This window comes from Nicotiana tabacum, chromosome 3 (genome assembly GCF_000715075.1).
Source record: "Nicotiana tabacum cultivar K326 chromosome 3, ASM71507v2, whole genome shotgun sequence".
NCBI classification, from domain to species: domain Eukaryota; kingdom Viridiplantae; phylum Streptophyta; class Magnoliopsida; order Solanales; family Solanaceae; genus Nicotiana; species Nicotiana tabacum.
The window spans coordinates 134,735,908-134,756,780 of record NC_134082.1 but is presented as its reverse complement, the minus strand read 5'-3'; positions in this window follow the sequence as shown (position 1 = coordinate 134,756,780).

Here is a 20,873-nt window from a genome sequence, read left to right as displayed (position 1 = left end):
ATACTACTCTAGTTAAACTATGTGGAAAAAGCAATGTTATCTGTAGCTACTATGTTATGTCCGTTGTATCTTGAATGGAGCTTTGTGTTTATAAGAGATGTAACTTGCATGTAAAAAATGAAATGCTGCTTTTGATTGGTTCAGGTCTGATTAAATGCATATTGGCAGGCACATTAAGTTCAAATTAATGTGCCATAAAGTAAATAGGAAAGTTTTTGTTAAGAGCATTTAAAACAAGATGCATCAAGGTGTTTTTCTGTTTTCAACTTTTCATTGTCAATATCTACTTCTGTGGTAACTGTGTGCAACAGATAAATTGAATAGTTTTCCTTCATTTTGCATAATTTCTGACCTGTTGCCTGTTACTCTCTGATCTGAATTGAAGGGCTCTTTTGTTCTTCTCAGACTGTTATATTTCTTATTTATACTGTCGCATCTATACTTTTCCTGATTCATGAAAGTCTAGATATAGGTGTAAACATCCTCCACAACCTCAGGATTTTGATTATATCTTATCATCATCCTTCCTCATTAACAATTATCTTCTTGATAGTGGAGTAATAAGTATGTAGTTAAAATCTTTATCCTGGCTTAGGGATTAACTAAATTTTATTATCTATATGGATTAGTACATATAGTGTCCGTTTGATTTCTTATAATTCTTAGTTAGAAAATGGTGGAAAGCACAGCTCGAAATGTGTGCAACATCAACAAACCCATTGTAATTTCACAAGTGGATCTAGGTAATGTGTACACAGTTTTATCTCTACCTTGTAAAGTTAGAAAGGTTGTTTATGAGGGCGGATCTATAGCCCAAAGTATGTGGCACAGTTTTATTTCTACCTTGTAAAGTTAGAAAGGTTGTTTATGGAGGCGGATCTATAGCCCAAAGTATGTGGCATGCCAAACTAGGTATTTTATATACATTTTTTTAGAATTGATTTAATATTACCTAGTGACTTCATGCTCTAAAAAGCCTAAATAGTGCACTTGGTTGAATAATGTTTAATTATTTACCTAGAATAGCAGAGATTAATTCTCACTTAATACTTTTATTTTTATTCCTTTTTTTTAGTGGTGTACGCATTTTATAAAAATCCTATATCTACCTCTAACTGTTTGCTCTTGGCTCAGAGGAAGCATAGTCATATTACTTGTTGGCAAGAAAACAATAGTGTACAAACCATGAAAATGTGTAATTAATGGTATTTAAAATAAAAACAATTATGTGTGCACACATTGATTAGTAGCCACTCCTATTTTAATGACCTTATATCTTATGAACGGAAATGACCGTATTCTTAGCTGGAAAAGTTAATACTCCGTATTTAAAGACGTTGATATGTTTACTTAATGGTCGAATCATTAATTAGAAGCAGTTAGAGAGAAGTTAAAAGAAAAATCTATCTTCTATCTTATATAGAATAGTAGAAGCAAAAGTATTACATTAAGACAAGTGTCTTAACCACAAAAAGCTAAGTGGTATTGTTAAGACAAAATAAACTACTTTTCAAACTAATTTTTTTTTGAATTATTTGGTTACATTACTTGAATTAATAAATACAGATATCTTATTATGTATTAATAAAAAAACGAAAATACAAAAAAAATATTCTACTCATTCAAATTGAAGTTTTAAAATTATTTTAAAATAAAAATAACAAAATAACAAAAAATATAAAACTACCAATTCAAATTAGAGAGTAATTTCATCCTAATATAGTAGTAGTAGTGTGTGTGTGTATGGGACGGGGTAATATCAGTTCATAATTTAGCTAATATGTTAACTTTACAAGTCTATAGAATAAAAGAGAGAAAGTACCTAGTAGGATTTTCACAAATATAAGATTTAACTGCAAAGAATTTTTACTATTAATGTCCAATAACCGCAACAACTACACCCATCCAGAAAGTTTTGCTAGAAGCCTTACTCAAAATTTAGAAGAATTTATAATAGACATAGATAGTGGATTCTATTCTATAATAGATCTAGCAGTACATTTTATCTACCTAGAACAAAATAACAGCAGTTGTTTAGATAAATATAGATAACAACTATACCTAATATCGGAAATATTCAGATATCACCAGTCAATCTACTCCCACTATATTTTTCTTACAAGCTTAGAGGAGAAGGAAAAATTACTATATAATACATAAAGGTATTTTACAAAGATGGTTGAGAGTTTTTGGATAGTTTGAGAGGATGGGTTTTTCGAATGGTTCATATATATATATATATATATATATATATATATATATATATATATATATATATATATATATATATATATATATATATAGATTTATAAAAATAATTAGAATTATTATGAAAAAAGTTGTACTTATACACATAACTAAAATCATAATAAGCAAATAGTCATAACTGAAGAATACTAAAAAAAATCAAATGATATCGTAAAAGTACATATACTAATTAGTTAATAAATAGAACTCATAATTTCATAATAAATAATACAAAAATATAAAGAAACTATTAGGATATTATACATAAAATAATATATTATATATAAAACACATTTTATTAATTATTAAAAATATTAGTACGTTTTTTATAAAAATAATAAAAGGCTTATCTCTTTATACTTTTGATGAATTCAAAATTATAATTTAGTAAAAATGATATTATTTAAATTTTCAGTAATTATAAAATGAGAAAACTAATCAAATATTATAGTAGAAATGAATGTACAAAAAGACGTGGATAATAATAATTTTATAATGTTTATATTTTGAATTAATTAATAAACAAAATATAAATAAATAACACTCAAGAAAATTATTGATAACTTTAGACAATTGAAGAATTTTAAACAATATAACATAAGTATAAAAATATATATTTCCAGAGTAAGAAAATATGTACGTATGTTCTACTAGAAGAGAAGTAGTATCAAAATATTAAGCCAATTGACAAATTAATAAAAAATCACATTAGTAAATGTGTAGTATTAGGTACTTGCTAATTTAATAAAGAATAAACAAGGAATAAACCATTTATTTAATTACTATAATGCTCTGCATCCTTTGGTTTTGTATAGATTTTATTATATTTATGTACACTACATTAAATAATAAAATAGTAACTAATATTTTTTAAAATAATATAATATATTAAATCATAATTTTATAAAATTAATATTTCGTCAAATTATCCGCGTGGGTTCTAACACTATTGAAAATGAAAATGAGGAGCAGTTCTATCCATATTTTCAGATAAGAAAAGACGTAAAGTGTGAAATATATGTATATGTCCAAGACTGCAATGGATGTAGCAATGTAGAACACCTGTAGCAGACCATTATTACATGACAAGATGGAGGGGACGTACATCAACAGGAAATATTGTCACTTTTTTTCTTCTCTTCTTTTCACTCTCACACTCTATTGCTTTAGATAATGAAAGAAAATGTTGCTATTACCTCCATTTTTTCTTTGAAGACACCCCGTAGAAGCGACAACTACTTGCATTTCAGCTTAGCTAATTATATTTACTATGAATGTGAAGTGTAAAGTAATTTTAGAAAATTACTGCAATTTACTGTAGAAGTTATATATATATATATGTACTTGTCGTATTTTTAAAGGTTTTCTACTGATTATTTGTAATAATCTTCTTTAATTAACTTGATATGATACTGTAAATAAAAGTTAACCCTTATACTATGCAAAAAATAGTGTTTTGACATGCAACAAGTTGCATTTTTTCTCCGACATTAATTTTGTAAAGTCACGGTAGAGTTTCTTTCCTAATTTGTGTGAGATGGAATGATTCTGGGTATATACGTAGAAGTTAATTACTTCTATTACAACTGCTGTGCATTATTTGAATGAACTGCTTTTTTTCGTGATGATAACATATATTAATTGCTCATTTACTGCTAATGTTTGAATTTGAGGGTCATTATGTCATTTGAAAATTTGATTTGTTAGAGAGCATATTTAGTTTCTTAATTAAGTCTTCGACACGATTTCTGCTAAGGGGTTCAAAGAAGAAAAAAAGTAGAAGAAACTATAGCCAATGAGTATTGAACTAGCAACCTAACAAAATTTTGAACTCCCTTAACCATTGATCTATGCTTTTGGATTGTGCTAAGGAGATTCAAAATATAATATATAGAGGTATAAATCGAATTTTGCCTTATATATACAATGTAATTTTCCGATGAAGGGGTTCGGGTGAACACCCTTCCGTCCCCCTAAATTCGCCCCTGCGTGTGGGGTTAACTTTTTTCATGAGCCAAGTGCATGAAATTTCTTTTTTATAATCTGTAGCAGTAAAACGAGAACCCAAGACTTCTGCCTCCTCGGATACCATATAAGATTGAAGAATTCAACAGTATTTCACTGATAATACAAAAGCTAAGTTACAAGTAGTTTAAACAGATTACAAGTTACAACTTCAAGGTAGAATAGAGTCCTATGGTTATAGGGAAATTTGAATTAATGCTATCTACAAAATGTTGTTGGAGATGATGTCTACGAAGGGTTTGAATCCCATATTTTATCATATATACGTTGAGATATCCTAACAAAATTTACTAGAAGTATTTGCTAAATAAAGCTAATTACAGAAATCTAGCTAGGGTGTGATTGAGGAGGCTGTTCTCTCATTTTTCTATCTTACTAGTGATAAACAATATCACAATGGAGTGAATGCATTTGCAACTCCCTGTATATTTTTGACCTACTCTAACGAAAAGGTTGATGATATACATATATATTACAAGTTATTGTTTATATGTGTATATAATGGTAGAAATTTTTGTTTCATGCAGACTACTAAGATTAAAATGTGAAGAATATCTTTGGTCCGGCATTGCACTTATCTTGTCTAGATGTATGAAGCCTTTATTCAGCTTAGAACTATCCTTTTTATTCAAGTACATTTTATGGACCATAGTCTACATGAACTATCTCATGTTAGTCTTCTATATTTCAACTCCGGAATGTGATTGCATGTGCTTGTACACCAAATCTCTAATGCAGATGGAGCTTTATAGGTATCCTCGTTAGTATAGTTTGCACCTTTTCCCCCCGTTTTTTTTTTTTTTTTTTTTTTATGCATCCACATGGATTCATTTTCAGGGTTTTTAGAGTTACATTAACTCAACGAACCAGGTGCATGGTACTAAATTACATAGGAGATGCCCACTGATTGAACTGCAATTCCCATCACTCCATTAATCTGCTAGCTTAAAACTATTCTATTTTGCATGTTTGTTTTTCTGCGCATTTCCACTTGTAACCCCATTGCAAAATAATTTGAAGTAATTGCGAAAGAATACATGTCTCCAGGCTAAAAGTTTAACTTATACAATCAAATGGGTGCTAATAGAGCTGGCCAATTGGTTAAAAGAAAAAGTTATCCACTTGCATGTTATCCATTAAAAATGAGTTGAATAATAAACTTTTTATCAACGGGTCGAATATGGATAAGAACCATATTATCCACTTAGAAAATGGATAACTAATGGGTTAACTTTTACATTTGTAAAGACTCAAACAGGGGGTTTCTCAAGTTTGAGAGATTAGGTATTTTCCCAAAAGTAATCATATTCAGAAAGCCATGGATAATATGAATATCCATATTATTTGTTAGATTACTCATTTTTTATTCGTATTAAATATGGATCGGGTCGGATCATTTACCCTCGTTTTCGACGAACTCATATCTGACCCGACCCGCTCGTTTGCCATCGTAGGTGCAAAATTCTAGGGGGTGTATCTATGTTTGTTTTTTGAGAATCTTTCTGAAGCTGATGGAAAGTGAAAGTTGAACAAGTGTAGGTATGTAGTAGAGGAGGAGAGAATGGGTTCTACTGGCTGTTAAGTGGGACTGGTGTAATAATATTAACCTGATGGATTTAATTGAGAGAGAGAGGGAGAGATTCACAGCAATATTAAAACAAGATAGAAAGTAGTTGTGGAAAATTAAGTCTACCATCGTTTCATTGTGAGATCGTATATGAAAGAATTTGAGCATAAAATCTTAAGGTATTGCGCGAAGTTGCGTTAGACCATTTAAACCTCTTTAATTATGTTTTTTAACAGAGTTGATAAGAGATAAGATTAATATTCTCTAAAAATAATAAATATCACAACTATATAGACTAGTTGTCAATGAGGTTTCAGATCTTTAAATCCCGGTTCAAAATTATGCGGAGACAAAAATAACTACTCCCTCCGGTCCACAATCAATTTGATTTAGGCATACCAATTAAGGAAATATTAGATTCTAGATAAAAATAGTTAGTGTAACTGAAATACCCTTAATTAAATGTTGCAGTATAATTTAATGTAAGGGGTAAAAGACTTTTTATAGATATGTACATAAGGATAATTTTGGAAAAACAAATTAAATTTTTTCTTGATTATATAAATGAACACTTATTTTGGACCAAAATAAAAAGACAAATTAGTCACTTATTGTAAACCGGAGAATAACCTTTACCAAAGTCTCGCAGGCAGAATTACACGATACATGTAAATGCTAGTGTATGCACAACTATTACGGAAAAAATGATAAATATTTATATATGGACGAATACTCCCGCATATATAGACAGAAATGAGGAACATGCATCGCAATGAAAGTGAAGAAAGGCATTTTACCTAGTTTGAACATAAATACATGGGGAACATATAGTCTGAAAGGTCAGGTTTTCAATTCTGGCTAACAAGTAGCAGAAAGAAGACGATCATATGAGCAAGTATTTTCCCATTCCCAATGCTGACAACTATTATTGCAAGTTTACTTTCCCAGGAAATTTTGAACGATGAGATTCGAGTCCGGAACCCAATCATGGTTCTTTTGGATTCAAAATACATAAATAGTTGATAAAAAAGGTGACATTTTTTATATATAGTGCCACAATATTTGGCGTTATACATTAACATTAACTGTGCCGTTAATGTATAGCGCCAAGTATTGTGGCACTATACTGAAAAAGCTGACACGTCCAAGTATAGCGCCAAAATACCTGGCGCTATACATAAATTTTTAAAATAGAACCGTCTTCTTCATCGTCGTTCTGTTCTCTTCCTCAATATTTTACTCCTCTTGATCCCCCCATACCCGCTGCCCACGATTTTAAAAAAAAAATTCTAGGTCCCCCCGTCACATAAAAGTTGTAAAAAGTAGGTCCCACATTCGAGTAGAGCTTCGTATTATTGTTGATTCACACTTTCGAAGTCAAAATTTCAATCTATTTGCTTTTCTAAAATTCTAAATCGATGTATTTCGGTTTATTTTAAGTTGAAGCTTTTATAATAATGCATATTATTTGATTTGTATGTGTTCTATTTCGGTTTGTGTTTTTTTCCGAAACTAGCATGTTAAATTTATCCGAATTTAATATTAGTGTTTTATTAAAAAAATATCCTTATTTATATATATATGTGTTTTCATGCCGTTTTGTGTTTTATTTGCAATTAAATTTATTTGTTGTTTATGTTTAGTTTAGATTATTTTTTAGCGTAGTAAAATTTAGACCTTTTTAGCGTAGTAAAACGTAGACCCTTTTAGCGTAGTAAAATTTAGAGCCTTGTAGCGTAGTAATGTGTAATAGTTTAGCTTAGAATTCCTTTTGTTTAATTATCATATACTGGTAGTTGAAAATGCAAACTTTGTACAATTAAGTTAATAATTGTATCAACACACATAATTAGTAATTTGTACAATTAAGTTATTAAAAAATATGAATTTAAATTATAAAAAAAAATATAATTATTAATGATAGTTTGGTGCCACTAGGCCTCAAAATATCAAGCCCGGAACCCATATGTGTGTGTGTATGTATGTATGTATGTATGTATATATATATATAGTACAATAAGTTATTAAAAAATATGAATTTAAATTATAAAAAAAATACATAATTATTACTGATTGTTTGGTGCCACTGGGCCTCAAAATATATATATATATATATATATATATATATATATATATATATATATATATATATATATATATATATATATATATATATATATATATATATATATATATATATATATATATATATATATATATATATATATATATATATATATATATATATATATATATATATATATATATATATATATATATATATATATATATATATATATATATATATATATATATATATATATATATATATGGTGCCACTGCGCCTCAAAATATCGAGCCCGAAACCCATAAGTATATATATAATTTGTATAATTAAGTTATTAAAAAAATATGAATTTACAGTTGACGACATGGACGCAACTATACATCCCGGCCCTCGGACGTTGGATCTATTAGCCCCAGCATAGATCCGAGTATATATGGGACGGACAGTTGCTTACGCAGACTTTTCGGGCCAGGAGAGTGGATCTATTGTGGGAGTTTTTGAGTCCTCCCCGCGTTTTACATCCCCGCGTGGTCCATTACCTGGAGGAGATGGGATTATATATATTATTAGGATTGGCCGGATACAGCTCGACTATGCTTTGATCACGGCCTTGATTGAGCAGTGGTGACCGGAGACACATACTTTCCATTTGCCCATCGGCGAGACCACCATCACACTCCAAGACGCTGAGATTTTATATGGCCTGTCCGCTGATGGCTTGCCAGTTTTACTGCCTGTGACCATGAGATATTATTCGCGGCAGACATATTGGGATATGCTGCACATGCTCATGGGGTTCATGCCGGAGGACAAGGAGGTAGCGTCTGGGTCCAGTCATATACAGTTGGTCCCCATTACAGGCCACCTGGTGCAGATCTACCATATTATCACCGACGAGTCAGTGGTGGTGGATGTACATCGATACACGAGGCTGATGTTGCTCCTTCTATTTGGGGGGTTTTGTTCCCGAACACTTCGGGGAACCTACTGAGCCTCCGTTTTCTGCATCATATTGCCCGGTTCGAGGATACAACTATCTACAGTTGGGGTGGTGCTGTTATCTCATATCTATACAGGCAGATGTGCCGGGCTTGCATCAGCACACAGAGAGACGTTGGTGGCTTTCTGCCGCTTCTACAGGTGACAACATATTCAAATAATATGTCCATTAGTTACAACTCTATCTAGTTATAGTTAATCTTATACTTTACATCAACTTTGTATGTTAGGTTTGGGTTTGGGAGCGACTTCTGCAGTTTCGGCCACCTCTACCACAACTACCGGCTAATGTAGAAATTTCGCAACTCCCTCTAGCCTGTAGGTGGGTTATGCGTCGTACTCTTGCACGAGAGTATGATGCCCATCATAATCTCCTCCTCTGCAGGGATGTGTTGGATCTGCTGGAGGACACACAGGTGAATATCTAACTAAACTTACCTGTTATAGATTAACTTAGTATTGCGCATACTAATGGTTTGTGTTCTTATTTGATAGTTCATCTGGACGCCGTACAACGATGAGGTGATAGCTGCCCTGCCAGCGTATTGCACGTTCGGCCGACATATTTGGAGGGCTTCTATCCTGCTCATATGCCTCGATATTATTGAGCATCATGCCTCCGAGCGGGTATTTCGTCAGTTTGGCCTGCCGCAACATATACCGACTCCACCTGCATGGCATGCTTTACATTATAAGAGGGATGATCATCCAGGGCGGACGACACATTTATGGCATGGCTTAACGAGCAGTTGGGTACTTGGGACATGCGAGGGGACTTAACCCCACCTCCACAACACTTTCCTATCTAACGTTATATGGCATGGTATCGCACTGTTTCCCGATTTTTTATCAGGAACCCAGTTCATCAGGCACACGGTCGGTACGTCCCATACGCCGGGAGACACGAGGCCCTGGTATATTTTCTGTTATTATTAATTATATACCTGTAATTTAGTGCCAAATATATAGTTTATATTTTTTACTTTGTGCAGGCGATTGGATTGCATACCATCTATCATATGGGGCAGCAGATGCAGAGTCATGTCCATGATCCTGTGGTCATGCAAGAGTATAGTCGTCGATTCATGGATGTGGCTGGCCAGACACTGTAGCGAGCCTGATCGGATCAGCGTTTGGCACACGAGGCTGATTATATGGACCCAGCGTAGTACCATCGAGGTCGTAGTATCCCACGAGTTGGTGGTGCCCGACGAGCTGGTGGTGCCGGACAACGTGGTCGTGGGCGGAGAGGAGGTAGTCCCCAGTAAAGGGGAGTTGAGGCTCCTACTGATGATGTTGCTGCTGATATGGCAGGTGTCATGCATGAGACGGACATGCCGTCTTACAACCTTGGAATTTATCGCACTCCAGTGCCATCGCAGGTGACCCCATCGGGTCAATTATTGATCACGGGCTCGGATATTCAAGGAGTGGATTGGGGTAGATACTTCCCAGGCCCGTCTACCACTGTTGAGGATCGATCGACCCGAGATTTTTATAGTGGGCGCCGACTGAGTTATGGCTCCACATCACATGCGTAGGTATGAGTTTATTAGTATTGAATTTGAATTTGTTTTAACTGTAACTTATTTATTTTCTTTAACTTTATTAATTTCCTTTTTAAGGCTTCATGCGATGCAGCGACAGATGACTACATTCAGGATCTAGACACGATGATGGTAAGACAATATAAATTGTTGTGAATTGTTATGTAGTTTTCTATACTAAGTTTCATATTATTATGTAGCCTTCTACTGGAGCTGACAGCACCACCGATACATGTCATCCTGCGCCGCATCCGGCTATAAGGAGACGACTTGATGATGATGATCCTGATAGCGTACCCGGGCGGGAGGGGATGCGCCTCAGGCCAGCGGCTGCATTGAGACACACCGGATGCGGGACACATTGACATGGTGTAAAAAATATTTTTGTATACATTAACAATAATATTTAATCGAATATGCCCATTATTTTTTTAGTTCTCCATTCGTTTGATAGTTTCATAAAATAAAATTTAGAACAACACAAGCACTTAAACTTAACTTCCACTTCAATTAAATAAAATTTAGTACAACACAAGCACTTAAACTTAACTCCCACTTCAATTAAAATAAAATTTAGTACAACAAACAAGAAAAATATTACTACAGCACAAACACAAACATAGCAGGCCAACATAATAAAAATACATGAAATATGAAAAATATACTAAGCACATACATGCCAATGTTTAGCCCCGGTTGCCATTTATTCTCCACTCCAACCACTTATATCATTCTTCCAGTTGTTCTTTTTCTTCTTCTACCTCTTTCAGTTTAGCCTTCACCTCCGCAAGTTCCAGTTTATATTTTTTTACGTTCCTTTTGTGCTTCACAATTCCATTGTGTTTTCCATTTTTCTTCTCCCACCTCCTTCAGTTTTGCCCTCAAGTCTGCAATAATTCTATTGCTTTCTTTTTCATGTTTCCGTTGTCTTAAACACATATTATGAAGAAACTGCAGTTGTTCTCTGTAACATTCCTAATAACATGATTCATCAACCCATTCCTCAAAATCACAAATAGGTTCGCCGACAACCTTGTAAAACTGGTTCATATAGTGCCAGTAGCGGCGTCCAACTTCACCACCGTCCCAACAATTTTGCATCAAGCATGATTTTCCACAGTTGTACTTTGGTGGACGAAGAGGTTGAGCCATTTGTGAAATATTTGCTTTTAGTAAAAAAAAACCTTACTTTTAATGAAATATTTGCTTTTAAGCACACAAAATAACTACAATGAGCCCGTTATTTATAGGCGAGACAACACACGCATAACGTACTATCTAATGGCGCTATATTTTGCGTGTTAAATATCATGATGTTGACAAGACAAATTTATGTCAGTTGGTCAGCTTTTTCAGTTCGACAAGACAACACACACATAACGTACTATCTAATGGCGCTATATTTTGCGTGTTAAATATCATGATGTTGACAAGACAACTTTATGTCAGCTGGTCAGCTTTTTCAGTTCGACAAGACAACACACACATAATAAATATACAGATAATTTTATTAAATTATTATTTAAATAGGTAAAATGGGAAAGTACAAATCATAATTAACAAGCATAATTTTATTTCATAAATCTTGCAACATAGACATAACAACTAATTATTACAACATCAACTCATGGGTAGTTAGGTACACTAGAAGAACACCCACCCCGAGCTTGATTACTGTTGCCACCCAAAGGACATTTTCTACGGTCGTGTCCTGTTTGCGAGCATATACCACATTTGCATGCATAAACGGTGTCACTAATATCCATTTGGTTCCGTATACACGTTCTCTTCTGCACCTGTCTTTTACGCAAATAAGACTTGTTACACACCATTTTAAATGGTTCTGGAGGCCAATAATGCTCAGCACCCACTGGCATAAATTCAACACCCCTCTCCATCAATTCAACACCCCTCTCCATCAATTCCGTTGCAGCTGCAGTCCATTCAACAAACCTCTCCGCCATCTACTTGAACGACATCTGCACCATGGCTGTGACGGGCTATCCTCTTGCCGACTTCAATAACCCGTTGAAGGACTCTGACACGTTTGTAGTAAGAATTCCCCATCGTCTGCCACCATCCGCATGCAACGTCCACTTTTAAGGGTCATGTCGCATTAACCAACAATAGGCTGCCTCATCTTCTTGCCTGATAGAATCCATATGCCTCTAGAATTTATACTGTTGGTGGTCTGTAACTGCCATCCACATCAAATCATGTAGATCCTTGTTGGGATGTGCCTTCTGGAAACTGGTCTTCAAGTGCCTCACATAGTAACTGTGGTATGCATAAGGTTCTTTCTATGCAGGCAAGTTCTCCACAGAACTTAATATACCACCATGCCGATAAGATATTAGACAAATACCTGAACGCTGTTTGACAACGTGCTCTTTCAGGTGGTTCAAAAATAGCGCCCACGTCTTTGTGTTTTAATTGGCACAAACAACAAAAGCTAGAGGAAATATCTGTCCATTAGCATCCACTGCCACGACTATCAATAGCTTGATATCGTACTTTCCATAGACATGAGTTTCGTCTATGGATATTACGGGCCGACAATGCGAAAAACCATCAATTGCTGGCTTAAACGCCCAGAACACGTAATTGAATATGTATTCTGGTGTTCCCGGACTCTGCTCAAGCTTCCATTCAACAACTGTCCCGGGGTTAAAGTGCTGCAGTGCGGTCATGTACTTTGGTAGAGATGCAAATGACTTATCCCAATTACCGTAGACAATTTCAAACGCTCGTTTGCGCCCGAGAAATGCCTTTCTTTTCTTAATGGTATGGCCATATTCCTGGTGGACTGATGTAATGCACTCTTTGATTGTATACCTTATGGACGCTTCGAGGTGCGGAATAAGTACAAGAGAAATCAAGTCAATATCCAAGTTGAAGTAATTCCCGTTGAATGTGTCCATTTCGTATGTGTGGGTGGGAATGAATTTACCCACTTTCCACATACCTGTCTTCTTCTTAGTCGCACGCAACATCCAATTACATGGCCAAAACCACCTGCGGCAAACAGCTTTGTATACCATCGGACTTGACTCACGTACCTGTATCTCATGACACTTTTTGACGTTGTGCATTTTACAAGCCCTACTTAAGCGCGCTTTATCATGAAAAAGCATCCCCTTTGCAAGCACCGTTGGTGTAGACTCATCCCACATTACTGTCCGAATTTTATCAAAATCCCTTGTGCGAGCTTCCACATCCGGCACGGTTGGCAAGTTATCAATGTAAGGAATCTCCCTTGAATGAAACGACACTTCAAACTCGTACACTCTTCGTCTATGGGGGTCTCTCTTCAAATCAGGTCCATCTTCCTCATCCTGCTCATCACCATCCTCATGAGGAAAGGGTGTCTCGTCTCCGGATTCATCGGCATTGTTATCGTAATCACTGTTTTGTTCCTCACTCTCTGCATCTGCCAGATCCCGATGTAATACGTCCTTTTCGGTCAATTGAGTGAGTACAGGTGGTTCAACTTGCTCGTTTTCACTACACAACCAACAAAAATATAAGCTACTGAATTAACAAATGCTTTCCATATGGCTATATCACTTCACTTACATGTTGTAATGTGATGAAATTCCATAATGGACGTTTTTAATTAGGTGATGACTACCGGATGGGCCATTTGTAAAATTCATATCCGGCCGGTACCCCCTATTAAATATATAAGCGTTAATACAAATTCAATACGCCAAAAATATACATAGTTAACACAAATGAAAATTGAAGTTTACCACTCGTCTTGTGAATTATGAAAAGCAGGGTATAAATTATTTTCTCGCTGCTCATTCGCCGGCGGTGATAAGTTTAAATCAAGGAAAACTCTTTCATCCAAACCTGTCCGGCAAAAACTGCTCCAAAATAACCACCCGATGACTGGGGGTTATCTGTACTACGCACAACCTCGTTTTTTGGAACGTCTTCGACCTTCACATACATCTCCAACATTGTGATTACAAGAAATTTCCGGCATTCGTCCGGAGTCCTCAGAAAATCACTCAAAGTTTCATCATCGTCGATGTTAAACTCCGAGTAAAAAGTAACCCCCTGCGGAGTGACGGAATACGGATATTTTCCGGTTACTTTAAGTATCACTGAACGTTTCCTCACACTCATTTTTTTGCATAACAACGATATCAATTTATCGTACTCCATTGTAAGTGGTAATTTAACATGACACTGAGCAGGTAAATTGTAGCCCATGGAGTTATTCTCCATCATAACCTCACCCCCAATATAATGAAACTCTTATTCTACGCTCTTCAGACATAATAAAAAAATGCTGGTAAATTTAACAACAATAAACGTTTCAACAAGAGTTAAATTTTTTTTGAATGAATTTCTATACAATCCTAACCTCTTTATATAGGGAATGACTAGCCGGAATTTATATATATATATATATATATATAGCCCAAAAAGTTGGCACTATACGCTTTTGAATCATTGAAGGCAAGAATTATTGGTGGGGCCAGGAAAAAGGGGTATAATGCCAAAATACCAGGCGATATACCTGGGCGTGTCTGCTTTTTCAATATAGTGCCACAATACTTGGCGCTATACATTGACGATACAGTTAACGTTAATGTATAGCGCCAAGTATTGTGACACTATATAAAAATATCACCTTTTTTTTATCACCTATTTATATATTTTGAGTCCAAAAGAACCACAATTGAGTTTCTTGGAAAAAATTAAAAAGAATACTTACAAGATTCCAAGAAAAGAAGATGAAAGATTTCCGCTTTCCTCAGGTTCAAGAAATCCTCGAGCAACAAAAAAAAGCAGATTTCTCCTTTTGTCTTGCTATGCCCTGTCTATAGTTGATTCTGCAAATTTTTTTAAAATAATATGCCCCCTTTTCGAGCTAATATTACTATTGCCAGCATATATTCGCTTTGATAAATTGAAAAAATAAAAATAAATACTTTCACCCTCTTGGGACAATGTTGGAATTATGTAGACCGTTCTTTCTCGTTAACATGCCAGACAATTGAACTATTAAAGGGTGGATTTTCCTTCAGTCTCACATTATGTGTCATATTTTTTTTGCGCGTCCTTTAACAAATATTAATTAGAAAAGAGATTGAATTATTCTACTCTTATTTATGTCTTAAGATATAATCTTTCTTCATTAAATATTTATTATATTTATGTGTTATTTCTATATTCAAGAACAAATATTATTAAGAAAAAAAACTATCAATTTTGTCTTGAACTTCTAAATGAAAAATAATTTAAGAAAATTATTTTAGTAATCACGACCGTTAATATGAGACTGAGAAAGTACATAAACCATAAGCTTTACACAAATACTACATTTTGGAGGAATACCTAGGTTTCTACCTAATTTTGTGTACCGATTTGCAAGAAAGTTTGAACCTGCAAGATATGCTTTAATCATAAATTAGTCGAGCGCCCAATTATTTGCTGGGAGGCGAGCAGATCTACTTGACTTTCATTTAGTCTTAGAATAATGGACTATTTGCTCTGTGCCCGAGATAAAATTGTAATGGTTCACTTCTGAATGAGAAGGGGTATTAGGGTTTGTAGTATTTTATAACATAAGAGGAGGATTATAACACATTTCTTTTTAAGGATTGTAGAGTAGCAGTTTTTCCTTTTAGGGTTGTTGCTTTTTTCAAAGCTGAATTACTAGCTAGGTTAACTAGGTTTAAATCTTAAAACACAAAATACAAATACGAGTGATTTTATTCCGTTGCCTTTTTTTATTTCACATATTTGTGGACTCATATCTTATACATCTGGGTCCACAAAATTCTAGGACCCACACAGTTGTGAGACAAAAAAGAGCCCCCACACAACTAGTGTTAGTTGTGTGAGACAAAAAATAAAAATTTTCACAAAATACTGAAATCATCTCCAACCCCAAGGTGGAATGATAAAGTGGTCCCATTGCTCCATAGGGTCAACCTAAAGTTTCTCAAAACTTGAGTACAAGAAGGATTATTTTGGTTGAAGAAGATGCTGTTCACTTAATCCCCTCGGCAGAACAGTATATATTTGCAAATAAAATCTGTCTTCATAAGGAAATAAAAGAACATGCAGTGGCCAGAACTGCAAATTCTATTGTGTTTTTTTGGGACTTTCCAAATCTTGAAAGCAGAGGATGATTTTATGGCGGACCCATTTTCAGAAGAGTTAGACTACTCGTTTTCTTGATGTAGTGGGGTCAAAATTCTTAAGCTGCATATGATAATGGAGCTATTGTATGTTGGATTTATATGTACGAGAATATGAAGGGTTGCAATAATAACGTTGCTAAATCTGAACAATGTTCCAAAAGACACGGTCAGAGTGACTATTTTAGATCCAATGGTTGCAATATATACAACGCTATTGTTAGTTCGATTACCTTGTCATGAAATAAAAAGGGTAGCTGCAGTAGTGTACAGGAAACAGTGGACACCGAGTCACATGACCCTATATATTCTAGGCTTACTCTTTTAATTCGGCCTTTAAATACCTAAATTTATTTACGAAGTCTTTTTCGGAACGTCGTTGGGGGTCGTGTGTGGGGGAGGGGGGACATAGAAAGGAAAAATTGTACGGGCGTCCTATTTGGTCGCCCCCGTTTAATCTATACCCACTTTATGAAAAAATTTTAACTTGTACCTACTTTTTAAATAATTTTAGGGCCCTTTCTCCTCCTCCTCTTCCTTCGTTTTCTTTTTCTTCTTCTTCGGGTGACAATGGTTTTATATGGTGTTTGTGAATATATTTTAATGTACTTTATAATATTTTACAGTAGTGAGCTGTTATGACGCTTTATTTTTTACTATTGCTTAGAGTTTCTTCTTCTTCTTCTTTTTCTTAATTGCAAAATAGGTTCATCACATTTATTGTTGTTTTGACAAATTAATGATGGGATGAAATTGGCTCACTCCTGTTGTTGGATCTATGTGAACGAAGTCGACACAGAAATTAAAAAATCTCAAAATTAGTCCATGAAAGGTGATAGAACATGTGAAACTTAATTCAAGGGGGAGACTAATGGGTATGTATGAACAAAGTCCTACGTGAAAAATAGAAAATAAAAAACAAGCTACTTATAAGGAGTTGGATATTGTTAATGGTGTGAGGCATTTGAGAAAATTCATACGGGCTTGGCTTAAAACAGACAATATCACACCATGTTAAGAGGAGTAAAACCGATAATAGCTACTTTTTGGATAGACCATTAGAGTTTGACCGCCTTTTCATAATTGTATTGGCAAAGTAGCCGCTCAAAAGTAACCCTTATCTTAAATAGTGAAAATAACATGAGCTAGCTAGTTTTCGGATTGATAATCGAAAAATAGTCACTATTTTAGCTGAAATACGGAAAGTTCCAGCATAATATACTGGATTATGAAGTTCCTGCGTATGAACTTTCAGCATATTATGTTGGAACTCCAGCACATTTTGAAATTCAAACACATTATGGTGGAATCTCATATGCAAAAAATTCAAACTTTTTTTTTCCAGATTTTAAAGTGTTTTTTCTAAGATTTTATCTTTACTTGGAAAAATGGCCAATTTTCGGTTATTTTTAAAATTGTGGCCTTTCTCAATTGTCAGTTGTAAATTAGGTTATTTTTAAATTTTTACCTCTAAAATACGAAAGAACTCCAACAATTGGTGTCGGATTTCATACATTCTACAAGTAAAACCCCAACATAATATATTTGAGTTCCAATCTACAAGTGTAATTCCAAATAAACGGTACTAGACTTTAGAACCTTTCAAGGTAAAACTCCAGTACACTGTACTGGAGTTCAAACCTTCATAGGTTCAAAATCCAACAACATTTTTTTAGCGTTCCCTTTATAAGTTTAAACTCAGCAACGATTACTAGGTTCAAACTTTTTTATGTTCAAACACTAGCAATCTTTAGAGGAGTCTGAGTCCTTTGTCACATTATTTCACTCAAAGGTACCTTGTTTTGAATCCTATGATATAATCATGGAGTTCTAACTTTCACAAGTTGAAACTACAAGATATTATCCTTGAGTTTAAAAGAGGTACCAAGGTAAAATAATTATTTTAGGTTCAAACCCCAACATAATTACTAGGTTTAATTTCAAATCTTTATAGGTTCAAGCTCTGGCAATGATTACTGAGATTTGAATTCTTTTCACATTGTTTCATCTATAAAGGTTTGGACCCAATTATTTTAAACTCTAGGAATCGTTCCTGAATTTTACACTAGTAAATACTCAAAATTCAGGAAACGTTCTTGAGACTTCAAACTCCAGAAGAGATTGCTGGAGTTGTATTTCGTATTTTAATTAGGGGCGAAAATGTAAATTTAATTGAACAAGTGGATACTTTGGCATTATAATTTAAAATATAGTTAAACTTTAATAACCTGCAGAAAAAGTGACCAAATTACCTAATTTTTCTTATTAAGAGTATATTTGAACCGTTTTAGTCGAACACCTTTTTCAAAGGCCAGGTTAGCTGAATGCTCACTAAAAGAGTCAATTCTTTTTACTCCGGCAATTGGCATAAAGCTTATACTGATTAGTGCGCCGTACCAAGGGAATAAAGGAAAAAAAGGATGAAACTCTTCTCTTGTAGCAATGTGTTTGGTAGATAGAGTTACACGTATTCTACATCAGTTATATTGTATAAGGTTTCCAAAGAGGTTTAAACGATAAAGAAAATTTAAATAGCAGCCCACCAAATCACTTAATTTAACTACCGCAAATTAATGAGATGGAACCAAAAGTACCATAGTTGATGTAAAAACAATTGAATTTAGGATCTTAAAGTCTAAACCCTTTAATTTTAAATTTTATATAAAGTTCCCATTAGGATATGGGTTGTTATTGCATAACCAGACACTTCACCTGAGGAGGATGTGGCCTTGCCTAAGTGATACAACATTTTTGTACAATATTACAAAAAGTTACTACCACAGTTACATTTCAAGCGTAAATATCTAGTCGAATTGCTCACAAGTTTTGTTGGATATGTTAAACTTAACTCAATTTTTTCTCGCAGTATTATTCAATTATTCGTAAATTTTGTCTGACACACAAAGTTTGCTTTGTCCTCGTGCTACCTATCTAGTAGATATATTGAGTATTGAGATTTTGATGATTAACAAAGTTTGTTCTGATAAAATGTTCGAAGAACCAGGTCATCCACTGTGTTGCTTAATTGCTCTAAGAACCAGTCCTCAGAGTGAAGGACCAACTCACCATGATTGATGATTGTACGTCTTTGCAAGACACTAACTTTATCTCAAAGTTACCCAGGTCCGAGTTTAGTGGAAGAAAGCTTCTTCACATGATAAGGGTTGTTGACCAAGAAGATACACATAAATAAGTGAGAGACAAGAGTCCCAAGACTGGTGGAGCCCGTGGAACAGTAGGAGTCCTATCAAACGACAAGCAAACTACACATATGACTCCTAAAAGATCTTGGAGTCCAGGAGTTTAAATACTATCCATGTGGACTGCTGAGCCTATCCTTTCACACATCGACTGAAGAACTGCATTTTACACACTCTAGTCGAATACTAGTATTGTGTTCTTCTTGAGTCAGTCTGGTGAATGTGTTTTAGGAAATTAAGTTGTAATCAAAGTGTCACAAACAATTAGTGAGTTGGAGTGAGTGTTTGCTTTACAAGTTAGAGTAACTTGTAAAGCAAATAGTCGTAGTAGGAATACTGAAGAGTATTGAGTTACAGCCTCATAATCGATACATTTTGGCTCATTGTTCTAGTGGAGTTGAAGTTGAAAATCCTACACAGTAGGTCGTGATTTTTGCACCTTTTGATCCGGGTGAATTTTCATGTAAAATTATTATTTTTACTTTACTGCTTATTTTACTTCACGTTTAAGGAGTACGGTAAAGAACCAAGCTCTTTAGTAATTCATAAGGGCACTCAAACTAACAATTAGTATCAAAGTAGGTTCTCTCACACACATGGCTAACACCTAGAGAGATATATGAAGCAAAATGAGTGCTCCACCCGGAATTAATGAAGGACAACCAACTACCTGACTATCTCAGTTCAATGAAAAATATTACAGTTGGTGGAAAGCAAAAATGGAAGATTTCCTAACAGCTGAAGACTATGAAATATGGACCATAGTAAACCAAGGTCCATTAACTCCTACTAAACAAAATACGCAATATGAAACAATTCCTAAGGACCCCTCTAAATTTGTGGTAGCAGATTTCAGAATGTTGGAGAAGAATGCAAAGGCTAAGAAAATCCTTATCTTTGGACTTGGTCCTAATGAGTACAATAGAATATCTGCTTGCTCTATTGCAAATGAGATCTAGAATGCACTCCAAACTGCTCACGAAGGAACAAACCAAGTGAAGAGATTAATGATAGAATTTCTTATGAGAAACTATGAGCTCTTCTCCATGAAGAAGTCTG